This window comes from Salvelinus fontinalis, chromosome 19, assembly GCF_029448725.1.
Source record: "Salvelinus fontinalis isolate EN_2023a chromosome 19, ASM2944872v1, whole genome shotgun sequence".
Taxonomy (NCBI): Eukaryota; Metazoa; Chordata; class Actinopteri; order Salmoniformes; family Salmonidae; genus Salvelinus; species Salvelinus fontinalis.
The window spans coordinates 43,462,364-43,468,363 of record NC_074683.1 but is presented as its reverse complement, the minus strand read 5'-3'; the positions used below and the strand labels follow the sequence as shown (position 1 = coordinate 43,468,363).

The 6,000-nt window shown below is 46.5% G+C and overlaps 1 protein-coding gene across 2 annotated transcripts in view; it reads left to right on the top strand.

Annotated features, from left to right (window-relative positions):
* Positions 1–2,839: 2,839 nt before the first annotated feature.
* LOC129816782 (BCL-6 corepressor-like) overlaps positions 2,840–6,000 on the top strand; it is an 85,815-nt gene continuing 82,654 nt past the window's right edge. The window contains exon 1 of one of the 2 annotated variants that reach the window (XM_055871670.1): positions 2,840–3,752. The gene's annotated coding sequence lies outside the window, so the exon portion shown is untranslated. The remainder of the gene's footprint in view (positions 3,753–6,000) is intronic. The other variant, XM_055871671.1, reaches the window with a different exon arrangement.

Genomic DNA, 6,000 nt, shown 5'->3' with positions numbered 1-6,000 from the left:
TGGATTCCCGATGATTAGTGAGGGCACAGTATGAGTGTAAGAGAGGTGTCTATGTGTTAGAAAGTGTGTGTGTGTGTGTGTGTGTGTGTGTGTGTGTGTGTGTGTGTGTGTGTGTGTGTGTGTGTGTGTGTGTGTGTGTGTGTGTGTGTGTGTGCGTGCTAAAGAAAAATAGTAGGCTTTGTCTGAGTAAGTGTATATTATAAAAGTGTGTGTGTCTGTCCATATGTGGATTGCGGTAAGCGATCCATAACGATCTGCAGGTGGATTGTGCTGATTAGAACCGGCTGCTGCTAGCTGAGCTGCGTGCAAAGAGCTTCCTGAAACCTGAGCCTGAGGTGTGCGTGTGGCATTTGTGTGTTAGTGAGACATTGTGCGTGACACTGTGCTAGTTTGCATGTTGGCTGCCCTAACCGAATGTGTGTGTGTGTGTGTGTGTGTGTGTGTGTGTGTGTGTGTGTGTGTGTGTGTGTGTGTGTGTGTGTGTGTGTGTGTGTGTGTGTGTGTGTGTGTGTGTGTGTGTGTGTGTGTGTGTGTGTGTGTGTGTGTGCCAGCAGTGTGTTTGCCTGTCTGTCTGTACTGTGTGCGATTGCCAGTAATGTGTGTGCTGCTCTAACTGTTTCCATTGGGGCTTTGTGTGTGTGTATGTCAGCGTTGCTCCAGTGTCTGATTGCAGCAGCAGATGGCTGGATCACTGTGACCTCCCAGAGTGCTGCTCCTACACTGGGGTGTGTGTGTGCATTCACTGTTTTGGTTTACTGACACACGCATGCATAGACACAAACACACACTCAGAGCTCTGACTGTTTCACATAAATATACAAGAGCAACTACAACTACCTCACACACAATCAAACTTCCATGAGCACAAAGTCACACACCCACATGGATGCACACACGTGCACACACACTCGCAGAGCTCTGACAGTTTTACCACAAAGATTCATTCAATGGCTTTCAGCCTTGAAAGGTTTGCTTGTTTTTCTCAGAGCTCAGTTGACGTGTGTGCTCTTACATTTGAAAGAGAGGGACAGAGATAGATGGTGTCAGTGCTCTGATTGGAGCTCTGATGTAGGACTGGCCCGTGACTCAGCGTATGGTGGCTGTGTGTGCATGCTCCAGAGGGCCAATGCGGAGCTGAAAGGGGACGTGTGCATTCATGCATCCGAGCTTTGACCTTCTAGACCAGGCCAGTGACAACACTACCAGCCTTTGTCAGATGGACACTCCATCAGGTGGCCTTTTCCTGGTTGCACTTAAGTAGATCGATAACTATCACTGAAAGTGAAATATGCCATTTGTTATATGTTTATGACAATATTAGGACATTTTCCTCTACTATAAAAGGTTGTTTTTCCTTGCCATGTCACAAGGCTCAGAGGGTTTGGTTGAATGCAAAATGACACATTTCAGTTCTCTGAAAGAAAATAGACAAAGTATTCTTCACAACCTGAGTTTAGTGTGAACAGTTTTCGTATTTTTTAAATAGAAACAAAACCTGTTTTTGATCTGTGTATCTCTCTCTCACCCCCTTCCCCGATTCACCTTCCAAACCCTCACTACTAAAGCAACGCTTCTCCAGCCCAGGCTTTTCAGGATTCGCCACCCACTCTCATGCTAATAGCCTACGTGTGTGTGTGGGGGGGGGGGGGGGGGGGGGGGGGGGGGGGGGCGCGTGTGTGTGTGTGTGTGCAAATCCCTTGGGGCCGACGGCTCTCTGATTTCAGAGCAGAATAATGCAGCACTCAGCCCCTCTCTTTCATCTCCTCTCATTCTGCATTCTCTCTTTCTTTCTCTCTCTTTTCTCTTTCTCTGTCTGTCTTATCTGGTTCCCTCTCTCCTGTCCCTGCCTCTGCTTCTCTCTCTGACTTCGGTGGGCTAGTTTTAGGAAAATTTTCACCTGACAGTTTGCCTTCAAAGACTAATTTGTATGTTTTTTCAATGCGTGTGTCAGGCACTACTTTTTCAGCTCCTACTCTCAGCAGCTGCATAAAATGCACCCAGACCTTCCCCTGCCAACTCTCCTCCCTAACCCTCCCTCTCTCTTGCTCTCCCTCACACACTCCAAGAACACACACACACCACACCTCCGGCTAGGCTGGATATCCCTAGCCTCCTCCTCTGACACACAGACCTAACAGATTCATCTCAGCCTTGAGCAACCAACAGAACGTCTGCCTTCCCACTTCCTCTTTCTGGGTCTGTCTCTCTTCCTCCCCTCCTTTCTCTCTTTCTGGGTCATTCTCTCATCCTCATCACACTTCTCAAACTCACTGCCTGGCATGACTTTGCAACATGCAATATTGAACCCAAATATGTACAGAGAAAAATAGATATGCTGTAAAACCAGTGTCCTTGGCCATCCCCTGTCAATATGTTTGGATGGTGTGACATATTTGAATTGTGAGACAATGTTTGGGTAATTGTGTAAAGCCCAATCTTCTGTACATTGGGCTGGTACTCGGGAAGTCTGCCCATCTAGTTCACTGTGTGTGACAGCACAGTGTTTACTGTCTTGACACCCAAGGTGTCAGATACACACACACACACACACACACACACACACACACACACACACACACACACACACACACACACACACACACACACACACACACACACACACACACACACACACACACACACACACTATCAACATAGGCCCCTGAGGGTCTGACTCAGCGGCTGAGGTGTGGAGGCTTTACATTGGATGCTTTTCTTCAAGTTCCAGAATAAACGGCCCTTCATTGAACTTGGACGAGCAGGTTCTCTCCCTCCCTTATTTTTTCCACTTCCCCCTCTCTGTCATAATCCTACTTTACATCTTCACTTTCCTTATCCCACACTCTCTCGCTCTCTCTGCCTGAGCCTCCCGTTAAGCTACAGCGTCATCCCCCAGTCAATTTCAACCCTCATTTATTTTTTCCCTTTTACCGTTCACTGCCACCCTCCCCCTCTTCTCGCTAGTGTTTTGTTTTACACGCCAGCCCCAGCGCGCGGTGTATGTGCAGGAGGTTTATGGTAATTGCGGTCTCCCGACTGGCCTTCTGGGTAGAGTCTGCGCGATTGAGAGAGCCGCTCGCGGTACAGCAATCCACTCCGCTCCGCGCGCCCTGTTCGGCGTCTTCAGCAACTCGGCACGAAAGGAGCTACCAGGAACTTTCAGAGAAAAACTACGGAAAGATAGACATTCCCGACATTTTTCCCAATATCGACGGAGATAAATAGTATATTTTCGGAATAGACTGGGATTGACGAGATTGGAAGTAAGAGCTTTGAAACGGCATGCTCTGATAAAACCCAACATGGCGCTGCGAGATACGACCGAGCTGAATGCATTTCTGGAGTCCGCGGACCTCGCCACCTGTATCCGTGCGCACTGCTAAACTGTACGTTACCAGCCACTGGGACGTTCTATAAAGGATGATTGGAAACCTTATTTCTAGGGATTTGTTACACTAAGTCGATTTTGACGGCTTTTCTCTCGTCTGGAAACATATTGACATTTCACTGTGAAAAAGTATTGTGCGAGTGTAAAGGAAACACTATAACATATGGTTTAATTGACTGACAAGTAAATAACCCGTTAGACACACTTCTGCATATTTATATCCAACGGTTTGAATTTTCACTGGCCCGGGATGTCTATGCTTTTATAACGGAATCGTAACCTCCACGCACGAATATTTGCTCAGAGCCGTGAACAACTTGGAAAAACGGGAAAAGGAAAGTTGGAAATAGAGGATATTGACCAGGTAAGACAAATATTTGTGTAATAAAGACGTTTGGTTTTGGTGGGTCTTGTATTCGTTCTGCCACTGTTGAATGGTTATAAACCGTGATCTCCCCCGCCTATGAGAGGATAGCCTATTGTGGCTAGCCACCACAACGACATACATTGATTTTCTCCAACCTGACTCTGTCAACCCAGAAGTGTAAGCGTACGAAGCCTGGAAGAGAATTGTGTAAAGTTCTACTATACAGGTTCGGATGGATTTTTATATCGGTGTCTGTGCGTGCGTGAGAGAGCGAGAAGGGGAGAAAGAGGAACGGCAACTTCTAAGAATAGCGCATAGGGTGGTCTTTGTGTGTTTCGGCGGGGCAGTGGCATGTGGTTGATAAATAACATGGGTTTAGTTAGTCATTCGGCCCTGTGCTTGGCGACCGGGACCGTCCTGTCAACCCGGAGAGTGATGAGTCGGTAAGTCATACAGGACGACGCTTCCCCGTCAACGAACGGTTCCGAGAACGGTTGGATGGAAAGTGACTGATAAGACTGAAGTAGGCTAGGCTACTAAATAAACCTTATTTTCTTTACCAGATCGATCTAAGTGTTCTCACTGTGTGCGTGTGCGCGCCCTAAACAAGGTTACGGAATCCAGCCTCGCCCTGCCAAGAGGAGGGGATTGTTCCGTTTACACACGGTTCAACACAGTTCAACACACTCCATCTCTCTCTGTCATTTGAACCCGATATGGGATACAGGCTACAGGGCTGTTTGCCTGCCTGGCAGTTTCAGTCTTAAATCACCACCTTGCACCAGCAAATTCCTTCACTTTTTGGGAGATAGTTTTCTTACATATAGGTATATTGTCACTCATGTCCATGTTCTAGCTCCGCACGCAGCCACAGCCTTATGCCAGGGTTTCTCGCAATGACTGCATGGTTTTTCGCCGCGCACGAGGCGTGTGTGACCTCGGGCCAGTGATAGAACACTAACTGGGGCGCGATCGATGTCTCCTATCTCACTGGTTGCAGCTCAATGGTATTAGTTAGGGTCCTAGAATTACGGTTCTAGAATATTGGCGTCTACCAAATCGTCTCTCTGGTGTACCAACGCCGCTTCAAATTCACCAGCATATATACAAACACCCACACCCTGTTTAGCCTTGTACTTAAATATACATATAGGCTACTTCGCTTGCCTGACCTTATGTCATAGGCCTAGGCCTACTACGCATGGCTGGGAAGGAGATTACACGGGGCATGGCCTACTCTTTCCCCAACCGCCTTGCGCTGGTATAGGGGGAAACCGTGATTTGTGACATAGTGTTTGCCCCCTAGTCATTGTGGCAGATAAGTGATCACTTCAAATAGACAGATAGGCAGAGGACCAAAGTCAAAGTGAGAGCTTGCGTTGCGATTGTCCCATGACATGACTCAGCAATGATAGTAAGTACCCTGAAAGTGGGAAAATAATGTGGTTTATTTGGATAGAGAAGGTTTTGGTCTGTGCAAACGGACTCATAGTAGAAGGACGAGAAGGGTGTGCTTTCCCAATGTAAATATAACATTTGAGATGGCTATAGAGAGATTATTTTACCCCTATACAAGATAAATCAAAAACTGTCATGTCATTTCAACCAAAACATAAAATGTAGGATTTTTTTTAAGCTAAATTCAATGGGTGACTTGTTTGGTTTATTTCACGTTAAATTACCGTTCGTTGATGACTCAACCAAATGTAAATCAGAACTGGACATTGAACTGACGTCTGTGCCCAGTGGAAGGTATTCTGTTTCCAATATCCCAAATTCCATATAGGCTATATCTTGACAAGTTGCATCTTGGTTTTGTTTGCCTTCCTCCAAGCCTTCAGTGGCCTTGCGCACAGCACAGAGCGTACACACACACACACACACACGCACACGCACACACGCACGCACACAGCATAGGGTAACAGTGGGAGGTATCCATATTTAGCCAAGATCTTATCGATTTGTTAGACAATGCCACTGTAGGTCTATGCTAGATGGCTATGCGTAATGATGCGCACTTCACTTAGCATCTTTATTGTGATTGTTCGTGAGTGACCCGTTTGAAAACGTTTTTTATGTATTAAAGTTGTACGCATTACGTGATTGTTGTATAATCTATTGAATTATTGGAATTATTGAAAGACTGGATAAGAGTGTCTGAATGGCCCAGAGTAAACGACCCGCTTCTTTCTAAAGCTGTGTATGGTGCATAGGCTAACGTTTAATCAGCAGACCTATACTTGGA